Here is a 14,911-nt window from a genome sequence, read left to right as displayed (position 1 = left end):
GCATCCCGGTAACAATAAAATGTACCAAGATTTAAGAAATAATTTCTGGTGGATAGGAATGAAAAAGGACATAGCTAAATATATATCTAAGTGTCTTACTTGTTCGCAAGTAAAAGCAGATCACCAGAAACCTTTAGGACTACTTCAACCATTAGAAATGCCTGTATGGAAATGGGAACTCATAACAATGAATTTTGTTACTAAGTTACCCAAAACCAGAAAAGGTAATGATGCAATTTGGGTAATTGTAGATCAATTAACCAAAGCAGCTCATTTTCTACCCATGAAAGAAACCTTTAGCATGGAAAGGTTAGCAAAGTTGTATGTAGACAAAGTAGTATCCTTACATGGAGTCCCACTCTCCATTATATCGGATAGGGATAGTCGTTTCACTTCCCATTTCTGGACTAGTTTTCAGGAAGCAATGGGAACTCAACTAAATTTAAGTACTGTCTATCATCCACAAACAGACGGACAAAGTGAAAGGACAATATAAACTCTGGAAGATATGCTCCGAGCATGTGTAATTGATTTTGGTGGTAACTGGGATAACCACTTACCCTTAATTGAATTCTCCTATAACAATAGTTATCATTCAAGCATTGAAGCTGCCCCATTTGAAGCACTGTATGGACGTAAGTGTAGAACTCCAGTTTGTTGGGCAGAAATAGGAGAAAGTCAGTTATCAGGTCCTGAAATTGTACAAGAAACCACTGACAAGATCAAGCAAATCAAAGAAAGACTGAAAACGGCTCGAGATCGTCAGAAAAGCTATGCAGACGATTGCCGCAAGCCGCTAGAGTTTCAAGTCGGAGACAAAGTACTTTTGAAAGTTTCTCCTTGGAAAGGAGTAGTACGGTTCGGTAAGAAAGGAAAGCTGAGTCCAAGATACGTAGGACCATTTCCAGTAATCCAACGAATAGGACCAGTTGCCTATCGTTTACAACTACCAGAAGAATTAGCTGGAGTACATGACGTATTTCATGTATCCAACCTCAAGAAATGTTTATCTGACGAATCCCTGGTAGTACCTCTTCAAGATATAGAGGTAAATGAAAAGCTGAAATTTGTGGAGAAACCACTGCAGATAGAAGATAGAAAGATCAAGTTTCTTAAGCATAAACGACTAGTACTAGTCAAAGTTGTGACAACTCGTACTTTACCGTCTCGTACATTACGTGTAACCATTGAACTAGTGTGATTATGTGATTATATTGATTTTATTGAATGTTTGTTTATGTGCATTGTATGTGTATATATGTTATAAACGGCCCAAAACGCACAACACCCACTTGATTTCACAAACCCACTCGGTCCATACGGTTGGACTCGAGACCATGAGATAGCCCAAGTGGGGTTTCGGCCCACTTCCTTTCCATACGTACATGTATCTCATTAGGGTTTTTGTTTTCACAATCTTGGCAACCAAGAACACACACAAACACCAAACTCTCTCTCTCTCTCGGTTCGGAACCGAAGACTGCCGAACACCCCTCGAAGCTTTTGAATCTGAATCCCTCTCTTCCCATCTCGGTTAGTATGATGTTCATGATGACGTGTTTATATTATTTTGTTAGTAACCGGATCACGTGCTAGTTGGATCGATTGATGATATTTTTGTATTTGGTTATATGTTGTATGAATGCATGATAACCAAATGGTATGTTTCTAATTGTTCTTGTTGTAACCCTGGATCGGTTTGTATACTTGTGCTTGTAATCGGCTGTGATGATTCTAATGTGCAAACATGTTTAGGGGAAGGCATGGTTGATCTAGAATTCGGTTATATAATTAGATTACGGGTTATGTTTATGTAATTATTGTGAACTGAGGTTGAATATATGAACTGATGATATGAACATGCTTGAAGATGTTATGAAATTGTTAAAAACTGTTAATTGATCTGAATTGTGAAACTGCCTAAGTTGTTTGCTAGAATCACGGAGTGATTGTTACAGGATTTATGGAAACAAGTTACACAGCCGGTTGCGACTCAGATTGCGAGTCGAAACCTCCCCGTCTCGACTCGAGACCACAAACAGCACCAGCCGAGACCACGGTTGCGAGTCCCGTTGCGACTCGTAACCAGACCATGATGAACCGAGATCACCATTGCGACTCGCAACCAGCTGTTGCGACTCGTAAACTCCGGTTGCGACTCGAGATCCCCGTTGCGACTCGAGACCGGCTATGCACAAACACTATTTTGGGCCTACACTGTCACGGGCCCAATCTTATGACTGTTATGTTATTGGACTGCTTATCTGTTGGGCTGATATGTTATTTGGACTGATTATCTTTCGGGCTTAGACATTGGATCGCACAAGGTTAATATGTGGTATATAATTGGGTCGGGTTATGATTGGGCCGAACACTTAGATTGTTTATCGGATCGCTGATACGTGTACGTGTTTGCCATGACTATACGTGATACTATATACGTGCTATGTACGAACCTGACTTGTATAACAACCATGATAGGACGTGGTTGACCATTTACTTGCTACCTGTACTCTTTGTGTATCTGCCGAGCAAACCAAGGTGAGTTCACACAGCCAAGGCATGGGATTCCCGGGTTGGGAATTGGGTTGGATATGTTATTATTGAAAGAGTTACTCGTACTTACGCATTCTCTAGACTATAGACCATCGTCCTCAGGTTAGTCAGGACACGTTACGTAAAGCCTACGTAACCCAGTATAAATGCCATTTGTCTCCCGGGTCGGGAGGACACGTTACGTAAAGCCTACGTAACCCAATACCATCTACTGGCTTCCGGGTCGGAAGGCCACGCTGCGTAAAGCCTACGTAGCCCCCACGCGTACCACTGTCCTCGGGGAAGGGCACGTCACGTAAAGCCTACGTGACCCTGTACGTATTCCTGTTCTCGGTAAAGAAGAACACATGGTCGGAAGTTAGTCTAGTAAGTACCGTTAATGAGAAGCCCTCATTAGCCAGGATAAACATGGGAAGCCCCCACCAGTAATATGAACACAAGGTTTGGGAAGCCCCCACCTTTAGTACACACTAGTATGGGAAGCCCCCACTAGCTATACTTATGCACTATGTTATGAACTTACTTTCTGTGAACTCGCTCAACTAGTTTGTTGATTATTTGCTGCATGCCTTGCAGGGACTTAGGTACATTATGGAGCTTGCACAAGGAGGAGCAGGTCGTTGTGGGATACGGATCATGAACTTTATCTGAACTCATAACTCGTATAACTAATTTGAGATTACATACTATGCTTCCGCTATTTAAACGATGTTTGGTTTTGGAACATCAATCATGTCATGATAATTTACATTGGTTACTTTTATTATTAAATGCTATGTTTGATATGATTGATGGCTTGATCCTGGTCAGTCACGCTCCCAAGCGGTAGTACTCCGCGGGTGGATTTTGGGGGTGTGACAGATTGGTATCAGAGCCATTGGTTATAGAGAACTTGGTTTTAATATGGGAAAACGTTTTTATTAAAACCGGACTATAACCAGAACAGTGCTCTCAACGATCCACAACGACGCTACGCTCCACGTGCAAGACTCGACATCCTAGGTAATAAGGTTTATGTTTATTGCCTGTTTGCTAGAACTGTTTAGAACTTTGCTCGCATTACGTTTAGATACACATGATACTATAGCATGAGAATCCCTACATGCCTACTCTTTTCTGTCATCGCCCTACTCGCGAACCATTCTTACGTATGCTACTTGTTACAATGAAGATCATGTCTGGAAGAATCAACATGACACAAGCCCAGCTAGAGGCTCTCGTTCAAGCTCAAGTTGCTGCGGCAGTTGCAGCAGCTCAAGCAGGTAGTATATCCTGCAGTATAGGCACACACTAGGATCTTTAGATCCTACATTAACTCTCGTATTTAACTTCGTCCTATTCGTACACAATAGGTCAACCAGCGCAGCAAGCTTGCACTTTTAAGAACTTCATGGACTGTCGTCCAAACTCTTTCAGCGGCACAGAAGGAGCGGTTGGACTCCTCCACTGGTTCGAGAAGCTAGAATCAGTATTCGAAATGTGCGAGTGCCCTGAGGCTCGCAAGGTCAAGTTTGCCACCGGTACTTTGGAAGGAATCGCACTGACTTGGTGGAACGCCCAAGTTCAGATCTTAGGGTTGGCAGCTGCTAACGCCACCCCATGGAACGATTTCAAGGAACTCATCAAGCGTGAGTACTGTACGCGTGAAGATATTCACAAGCTGGAAGACGAGCTGTATAACCTGAAAATGGTTGGATCAGAAATCGAAGCGTATACTAAACGGTCGAACGAGCTGGCCGTTCTGTGTCCAACTATGGTGGACCCTCCATACAAGCGCATTGAGTTGTATCTCAAGGGATTGGCGCCAGAAATTCAGAGCCACGTGACGTCGGCTAACCTCGAAAACATCCAGGAAATTCAGCGTCTCGCTCATCGCATCACCGATCAGGCAGTGGATCAGAATAAACTGCCCAAGCGTGTTAATGCTACTGCTAACGTCACCACCTCAGTTATTCCTGCTACCTCTGGTGACAGTAAAAGAAAGTGGGATGGAGATTCCAGCAGAGGCTCAGCATCCGTCCAGTCTCAAGCTCAGCAACAGAAGACTGACCATTACCAGAGTCCTAGTCAGCAATCCTCTGGTAGTCAAAGACAGCGGAGATATCAGGGTAGTCAACCTAGGTGCCACAACTGCAACAGGCATCACCACGGCCCGTGTAACAAGGGTCGTTGTCAAAGGTGTCTTAAGATGGGTCACGAGGCCAAAGACTGTAGGAGTCCACGGCCCGCGAATCAGAATCAGCAGCCTCAGCAACCAGCTCCACAGAACCAGCAGCAGCAACAGCAGCCACAGCGTGGAAACCGGGGATGTTTCCAGTGTGGGGCTGAAGGTCATTTCAAACGCGATTGCCCTCAGCTGAACCAGAACCAGAATCGCAACAATAACAACCAGGGCAACGGCAACAACAACGGCGGGAACAACAACAATAATGGCAACGAGGCAAGAGGTCGAGCTTTCGTTTTGGGAAGAGGAGACGCAGTGAACGATCCCAACGTTGTTATGGGTAAGTTTCTCCTCGACAATATTTATGTTACTGTTTTGTTTGATTCGGGTGCGGATACAAGCTATATGTCTGTGAAAATGTGTCAACTGCTAAAACGTGCACCAACACTTTTACCCACCAAACATGTAGTAGAGTTAGCTAACGGTAAAAGTCTAGAAGCCACGCACGTAGTTCAAGGTTGTAATCTTATCCTAGCTGGCCAAGCCTTCTCTATCGATCTCATTCCCATAGTTTTGGGTAGCTTCGACGTCGTGATTGGGATGGATTGGTTATCCCAACACCATGCAGAAATCTTATGCAGCGAGAAAGTTATTCGCATTCCTCGTTCGGGTCAGGAACCTCTAGAAGTTCAAGGCGACAAGAGTGGTGCTGTGGTTGACATCATCTCTTTCTTGAAGGCTCAGAAATGCTTACGAAAGAGGCACACTGCCATTCTGGCACTCGTTACAGACGCATCAGCAAAGGAAAAGAAATTGGAGGATATTCCAATTGTACGCGATTACCCTCAGGTATTTCCTGAAGACTTACCTGGCTTACCGCCTCATCGTCAGGTCGAATTTCAGATCGAGCTCGCTCCAGGAGCAGCACCCATAGCTCGTGCACCATATCGTCTAGCTCCATCGGAATTGGAGGAACTGTCAAAGCAGCTGCAAGAGCTCTTGGAAAAGGGCTTTATTCGTCCAAGCTCTTCGCCTTGGGGAGCTCCAGTACTCTTCGTGAAAAAGAAAGACGGTACGTTCAGGATGTGCATCGACTACCGTGAACTCAACAAGGTGACAGTGAAGAACCGTTATCCTCTTCCACGCATAGACGACTTATTCGACCAGTTGCAAGGGTCGTGCTACTATTCGAAGATAGATTTGAGGTCGGGGTACCATCAGCTGAGAGTCCGGGATGAGGACGTCTCCAAGACTGCATTCAGAACTCGTTATGGCCACTACGAGTTTCTTGTCATGCCGTTTGGGTTAACGAACGCGCCTGCTGTATTCATGGATCTTATGAACAGGGTGTGTAAACCCTACCTTGACAAGTTTGTCATAGTTTTCATCGACGACATTCTGATTTACTCCAAGAGCCAGGAGGAACACGAGCAGCATCTTCGCCTTATATTGGAACTCCTTCGGAAGGAACAGTTGTACGCCAAGCTTTCTAAATGCGACTTCTGGCTTCGTGAAGTCCACTTCTTAGGCCACGTGGTAAACAAGGATGGGATTCATGTCGATCCATCCAAGGTAGATTCGATCAGGAACTGGCCTGCACCGCGTACGCCAACGGAAATACGCCAATTCTTGGGTCTGGCGGGTTATTACAGACGGTTTATTAGAGACTTTTCGAAGATTGCTCAGCCGCTTACGCTACTGACACAGAAGGGTGTTACTTATCGCTGGGGAGAGCCCCAGGGGACTGCTTTTCAGCACCTAAAGGATAGACTTTGCAGTGCACCTATCCTCTCATTGCCAGAGGGCACAGACGACTTCGTGGTATATTGTGATGCATCCATTCGGGGACTTGGATGTGTGTTAATGCAGCGTGACAAGGTTATCGCTTACGCCTCTCGTCAACTCAAGGTTCATGAACGGAACTACACGACGCACGATCTAGAGCTGGGAGCTGTTGTTTTCGCGCTTAAGATATGGCGACACTACCTGTACGGTACCAGGTGCACGATTTACACCGATCACAGGAGTCTCGAGCATATTCTTAAGCAGAAGGATTTGAATATGCGTCAACGACGATGGGTTGAATTACTTAACGATTATGAATGCGCTATCAAGTATCATCCAGGCAAAGCCAATGTTGTGGCTGATGCCCTTAGCCGAAAGGACACCTTACCAAAGCGCGTGCGAGCGCTACAGCTTACGATTCAGTCTAGCCTTCCAGCGCGGATACGAAATGCTCAGGTAGAAGCATTGAAGCCCGAAAACGTCAAAGCTGAAGCCTTACGCGGCTCACGACAACAGATGGAACAGAAGGCAGACAGCGCCTACTATGTAACGGGCCGGATTTGGGTCCCACTTTATGGCGGTCTACGCGAACTTGTAATGGATGAAGCTCACAAGTCTCGCAATTCGGTACATCCAGGGTCGGATAAAATGTACCACGACATCAGTACTACTTATTGGTGGCCTAGTATGAAGGCCCACATCGCTACGTACGTTGGAAAATGCTTGACCTGTGCGAGAGTCAAGGTCGAATATCAGAAACCAGCTGGCCTACTTCAACAGCCTAAGATACCTCAGTGGAAATGGGAAGAAATTTCCATGGATTTCGTTACAGGCCTACCTAGATCCCAGCGTGGGAATGATACGATATGGGTGATCGTGGATCGACTCACCAAGTCTGCACACTTCCTGCCGATTAAGGAAACGGACAAGTTCTCCACTCTCGCAGACGTCTATCTTAAAGAAGTTGTTTCGAGGCACGGAGTGCCCACATCCATTATTTCGGATCGCGATGCACGATTCACGTCAGAGCTATGGCAAGCGATGCATAAATCTTTCGGCTCACGACTAGACATGAGCACAGCATATCACCCTCAGACGGATGGGCAGTCTGAGCGTACAATCCAAACTCTCGAAGACATGCTTCGAGCATGCGTTATCGATTTCGGCAACGGCTGGGAAAAGCATCTCCCTTTGGTGGAGTTTTCGTATAATAACAGTTATCACACCAGCATTCAAGCCGCTCCATTTGAGGCATTGTACGGGCGTAAATGCCGGTCACCTCTCTGTTGGGCAGAGGTGGGGGATAGTCAGATCACGGGTCCAGAGATTGTAGTGGACGCCACAGAAAAGATTGCACAGATACGACAATGCATGGCGGCAGCACGCGACCGTCAGAAAGCCTACGCGGACAAGCGTAGAAAGCCATTGGAATTTGAGGTCGGGGACCGGGTTTTATTGAAAGTCTCACCCTGGAAGGGTGTGGTTCGTTTTGGCAAACGGGGCAAACTAAATCCGCGGTATGTCGGACCATTTGAAATCATAGAAAAGATTGGCAAGGTAGCCTACAAGTTGAACCTACCAGCTGAACTCGGGGCAGTTCACAATGTCTTTCATGTATCGAACTTAAAGAAGTGCCTATCAGATGAAAACCTCATCATTCCTTTTAAGGAACTCACTATCGACGAGCGGTTGCAGTTCGTCGAGGAACCAGTGGAAATCACGGACCGGGATGTGAAGGTCCTCAAACACAAGAGAATCCCTCTTGTCCGAGTTCGTTGGAACTCCAAACGTGGCCCAGAGTACACCTGGGAACGCGAAGACAAGATGACAGAAAAGTACCCCCAGTTATTTGAAACCAATGCAACCACTACTGAGGCTGAAGCTACTACATCGGAATTTCGGGACGAAATTCCAGATCAACGGGGGGAGGATGTGACACCCCAGGAAAACCAGTGAACGCTATAACTTACCTAGCTTCCTCAGTGAGTGCATACCAAATTTCGGGACGAAATTTCCAATTAGTTGGGGATAATGTGACAACTCGTACTTTACCGTCTCGTACATTACGTGTAACCATTAAACTAGTGTGATTATGTGATTATATTGATTTTATTGAATGTTTGTTTATGTGCATTGTATGTGTATATATGTTATAAACGGCCCAAAACGCACAACACCCACTTGATTTCACAAACCCACTCGGTCCATACGGTTGGACTCGAGACCATGAGATAGCCCAAGTGGGGTTTCGGCCCACTTCCTTTCCATACGTACATGTATCTCATTAGGGTTTTTGTTTTCACAATCTTGGCAACCAAGAACACACACAAACACCAAACTCTCTCTCTCTCTCGGTTCGGAACCGAAGACTGCCGAACACCCCTCGAAGCTTTTGAATCTGAATCCCTCTCTTCCCATCTCGGTTAGTATGATGTTCATGATGACGTGTTTATATTATTTTGTTAGTAACCGGATCACGTGCTAGTTGGATCGATTGATGATATTTTTGTATTTGGTTATATGTTGTATGAATGCATGATAACCGAATGGTATGTTTCTAATTGTTCTTGTTGTAACCCTGGATCGGTTTGTATACTTGTGCTTATAATCGGCTGTGATGATTCTAATGTGCAAACATGTTTAGGGGAAGGCATGGTTGATCTAGAATTCGGTTATATAATTAGATTACGGGTTATGTTTATGTAATTATTGTGAACTGAGGTTGAATATATGAACTGATGATATGAACATGCTTGAAGATGTTATGAAATTGTTAAAAACTGTTAATTGATCTGAATTGTGAAACTGCCTAAGTTGTTTGCTAGAATCATGGAGTGATTGTTACAGGATTTATGGAAACAAGTTACACAGCCGGTTGCGACTCAGATTGCGAGTCGAAACCTCCCCGTCTCGACTCGAGACCACAAACAGCACCAGCCGAGACCACGGTTGCGAGTCCCGTTGCGACTCGTAACCAGACCATGATGAACCGAGATCACCATTGCGACTCGCAACCAGCTGTTGCGACTCGTAAACTCCGGTTGCGACTCGAGATCCCCGTTGCGACTCGAGACCGGCTATGCACAAACACTATTTTGGGCCTACACTGTCACGGGCCCAATCTTATGACTGTTATGTTATTGGACTGCTTATCTGTTGGGCTGATATGTTATTTGGACTGATTATCTTTCGGGCTTAGACATTGGATCGCACAAGGTTAATATGTGGTATATAATTGGGCCGGGTTATGATTGGGCCGAACACTTAGATTGTTTATCGGATCGCTGATACGTGTACGTGTTTGCCATGACTATACGTGATACTATATACGTGCTATGTACGAACCTGACTCGTATAACAACCATGATAGGACGTGGTTGACCATTTACTTGCTACCTGTACTCTTTGTGTATCTGCCGAGCAAACCAAGGTGAGTTCACACAGCCAAGGCATGGGATTCCCGGGTTGGGAATTGGGTTGGATATGTTATTATTGAAAGAGTTACTCGTACTTACGCATTCTCTAGACTATAGACCATCGTCCTCAGGTTAGTCAGGACACGTTACGTAAAGCCTACGTAACCCAGTATAAATGCCATTTGTCTCCCGGGTCGGGAGGACACCTTACGTAAAGCCTACGTAACCCAATACCATCTACTGGCTTCCGGGTCGGAAGGCCACGCTGCGTAAAGCCTACGTAGCCCCCACGCGTACCACTGTCCTCGGGGAAGGGCACGTCACGTAAAGCCTACGTGACCCTGTACGTATTCCTGTTCTCGGTAAAGAAGAACACATGGTCGGAAGTTAGTCTAGTAAGTACCGTTAATGAGAAGCCCTCATTAGCCAGGATAAACATGGGAAGCCCCCACCAGTAATATGAACACAAGGTTTGGGAAGCCCCCACCTTTAGTACACACTAGTATGGGAAGCCCCCACTAGCTATACTTATGCACTATGTTATGAACTTACTTTCTGTGAACTCGCTCAACTAGTTTGTTGATTATTTGCTGCATGCCTTGCAGGGACTTAGGTACATTATGGAGCTTGCACAAGGAGGAGCAGGTCGTTGTGGGATACGGATCATGAACTTTATCTGAACTCATAACTCGTATAACTAATTTGAGATTACATACTATGCTTCCGCTATTTAAACGATGTTTGGTTTTGGAACATCAATCATGTCATGATAATTTACATTGGTTACTTTTATTATTAAATGCTATGTTTGATATGATTGTTGGCTTGATCCTGGTCAGTCACGCTCCCAAGCGGTAGTACTCCGCGGGTGGATTTTGGGGGTGTGACAAAAGTCAAGGGGGATTCAAAAAGAGGACCAGAATACACTTGGGAGCTAGAATCAGAAATGAAGCGAAAATATCCTCATCTATTCCAGTAAATCTCGAGGACGAGATTTTTATTAAGGTGGGGAGGATGTAACAACTCTCACTAAAATTATTACTTATTATGTTAATTTTGCAATAAGGAAACCCTAATTGAGAAACCCAAGTAATTCTGCATAAACCCTAAAATTTTCAGAACAATCAGAATCAGGATCAGGGCCCCTAAAACTCAAGGAGGTAAACCCTAATTGACGATTATCTTCACAATTCGTTGTAGAATGAGAATTTCGTTGATTCGCTGACTCACCCAGGCTACAAACACACGAAGCAACCCTGTGCTAGAAGTGAACCCGTCGTGACACGCGACAGGACCAGTGGTCCCTATCGCGACACGCGGGGGAAACCATCTTCCAGATATAAATAGAGGGGGTTGGCACTTGAATTCTGATGTTCGTTCGACATTCAAATTCCAATTATACGCTGAGATATCGTTTAATTACTACAAACACACACGAATCACTAAACGCTGCGGCGATAAACAGGGTAATAACTCGATCGCTATTACGATTCGAGGTCCAATCGATTAAAACTATCCAACGAATGTTTAAGTGCTGCTCAAATTGGGTTTATACTTTGTCATTCGTCGTTAATTCGATGGATGTTTAAGTATCGCACTTTGTCATTTGTTGTGAGGGTTTAATCTCATGAGTTGTCGTAAAAGTTGTATTAGTTACTAACCCAGTTTGTGTGCATTGTTATTTAAAGTAGGTTAAACAGGCTAATCAGTAGACTAAACTCCGCCCGCATTAATCTGCAATGTGAGTCATTCTCTTTTTACCAAACTTGCTTTCAAAATCATGTTTGTTTTCAAAGTTATAATTACAGGGATTAAGTCTTTGTAGTCTTCATTACAGCCGGTATGTGGGGTTTTGTATACATTACTTGTTATCCATCAACATTGGACAACGAGATAGCCAAGGGGTGATATGACCATAGTCACAGACACCATTGGACAACGAGATAGCCAATGGGTGGTCGAGTGACAAATACCGTGGGTATATGGTTGACATGCAGAAACATTGTAATCGCTCTTAATACTGTAAATTATAACAAAAAGTATCGTTTTAGATAAAAAGAATGATTCACTCAGTATTTCCCCGCTGACAAAACCTTTTTCAAACATGTTTCAGGTGATCTGTTGTGATCCAGGAAAAGTGCCGTGAAGCACTACAAGCTTAAGGAAGTGGCTCAAAATAAAGAAATAAAGAAACATGTTTTGTAAAATAAAGATTTCCCAGTGAAATCACTTTATTGTAAATTATAGGGTTTTATCCCTAAATTATGTAATGAAGTAAATGGGCATTTTTATTAAAAGATCATGTATTAAAGACTTCCGCTGTCCCCTAAATTAAATACCACGGGGTTCCTGGTCCACGGCTCTTGACCGGGTCAAACCGGGGCTAGGGCCGTGACACGTTTTTAGCAGAATGCTGTGTGATTTTTGTTTTGGCATTTTATTTTCATGAGATGGTGTTTTATTCGGAGTAGTCAAAAGACGCTTTTACCCTTAATGAAGCGTGTCCACGTAATAAAATTGATGTTATTTACGAAAACGCCACCGCGCCAATCTAGTCCATAGATTGTTTTGATCGGACGATCGATAAGCGCTCTCACACTTTTTTAGCGTTTTCTCTAAATCCCGACCCTATATATATATATATATATATATATATATAATATATATAATATATATAGGAAAAGGATCCGTTAGAAACCTTCCTTTATTGCGAGAACCGCGAGAACCAATGTGAACACAACCAAAAATACCTAAAAATAGCTAAAAAACACACAAAATATTTTTTTTATGTTTTTTTATAAAAAAATCGTTACTTTTAGTAGCCAAAAAAATTTTTTTTGGATACTAAAAGTAGCAATTTTTTTTTTAAAAAACATAAAAAAAAATTTTGGCTACTAAAAGTAGCGATTTTAATGTAAAAAAATTTTGTGTGTTTTTTTTTTTATTTTATAGATTATTTTTTATTTTTTTAGGTGTTTTGGGGATTTAGTTTATAGCATTTTAGCTTGGGGTGGGTGGGTGGGGTTGGGGGGAGGGGGGTTAGGTTTTTGGGGGTGGGGGAGGGGGGTTTAGGTTTTTGGGGGTGGGGGTGGGGGGTTTAGGTTTTGTTTGGGGGAGGGGGGGGGGGGTTTATGTTTTTTTTTTAGGTTTTTTCGGGGGGTTTAGTTTTTAGCATTTAGTTTGACCGGGGGGGTTAGGTTTTTTAGGGTTTTTTTAGGTATTTTTTGTTGTGTTCACATTGGTTCTCGCGGTTCTCGCAATAAAGATGGTTCTCGCATGAAGCCATATATATAGGGTTAGGATCATGTGAGAAGTAATGGGCTAATTGAGAAACTAGAGAAGCATTCTAGACCGTACATTTTCCCTAAGTAAAAAAAATGCAAAAAAAAAGTAAAAAAACGCAATTTTTTTTTGGGAAAAAATCAGAGCTTTTTCTATTAGGTTTTTTTTCTTTTTTTTTTTTTTGGATTTATACATATGTGTATAATGTTAATCATTTAATTATACATATGTGTATATTGTCAATTATACAATATGTATATACATGTTTAAATATGAAAAATAAGTGTTGTAAATCTATGATTGAGGTGAATGATTTAGATTTAATATTAGTATTTAGGGTTTAACATTAGGGGTTACTTTTAGTGTTTAGTATTAGTATTTAGTGTTTAGCTTTAGGGTTTAGCATTAGTATTTAGGGTTTAGCTTTAGGGTTTAGCATTAGTATTTATGGTTTAGCTTTAGGGTTTAGCATTAGGGTTTAGCTTTAGGGTTTAGAGTTTCGCTTTAGGGTTTAGCATTAGTATTTAGGGTTTAGCTTTAGCTTTTGGGTTTAGCATTAGGGTTTAGCTTTAGGGTTTAACTTTAGGGTTTAGCTTTAGCTTTTGGGTTTAGCATTATGGTTTAGCTTTAGGGTTTAGCATTGGGGTTTAGCATTAGGGTTTAGCTTTAGGTTTTAGCATTAGGGTTTAGCTTTAGCGTTTGGGTTTAGCATTAGGGTTTAGTTTTTAGGTTTTAGCATAGAGAGTTTTGGTTATTGTTCAATGAGCCGGTTCCAATGGCGCTGTAATGATCTCAATCAACATTCATTTGACCCGGTTTCCTACATTTTTTAGGTTAAGGATATACATTTTTCATAATATACACATATGTATAGTTAAAAGATTAACAATATACACATGTGTATAAATCCAAAAAAAAAGGAAAAAAGAAAAACCCTTACAGAAAAAGCTCTGATTTAAAAAAAAAAATTTGTGTTTTTTTACTATTTTTTTGCACTTTTTGCTTAGGGAAAATGTGTAGTTCAGAATGCTTTTCAAGTTTCTCAAATAGGGTGCTCTTCTCTTAGGATCCCTACCCTATATATATATAGAAAAGGGATCAGGAGAAAACACCCAAAAGTGTGAGAACGGTGAGAACGCATCCTGGCCCAACACGTGTCACGCGACATAGAGAAGGGCGGAGGGGCTTTTTTGTCATTTTATCTTCCGCTTTTCTGTGACAACTGTGTTCTATAATCGTTGTACAATGTAAAACAATGTCGGTTATCAATAAAACCTTGTGCTTTGGTGTTATTATATGTGTTTTGGTGTTATTATGTGTGTATTTGTGTTTGGTGATTTTACAATTTAAGTCAATTCCAATTTCAAGCTTTAAATCGCTTTCTGGAGGGTTATACGCAAACTGGTGCGTAAACGCAGTCAGTAAAACACAACAAACACTCCGGGATAGTGACATAGGCTTAACATACCTTAAATAACCTCCACATAACTTAGAAATAAGTTTTGGATGGTTTGGTGTGTTGAAATCAAGTTTGTTCGATCGCAGGGACTATTTGTGTCAAACTGTGAAACTATACCGATTTGTATAGTTACGAACATTCCAGAACTTGATCATAAGTTAAACATACCCTAAATATCCTTTACATAGCTTAGAAATAGGCTTTGAGGGGTTCGGTATGCTAAAATAAACTTTATTGATCAATAGGGAC

Source organism: Helianthus annuus, chromosome 14 (assembly GCF_002127325.2).
Source record: "Helianthus annuus cultivar XRQ/B chromosome 14, HanXRQr2.0-SUNRISE, whole genome shotgun sequence".
In the NCBI taxonomy this organism is placed as follows: domain Eukaryota; kingdom Viridiplantae; phylum Streptophyta; class Magnoliopsida; order Asterales; family Asteraceae; genus Helianthus; species Helianthus annuus.
This window is presented reverse-complemented; position numbering follows the sequence as displayed.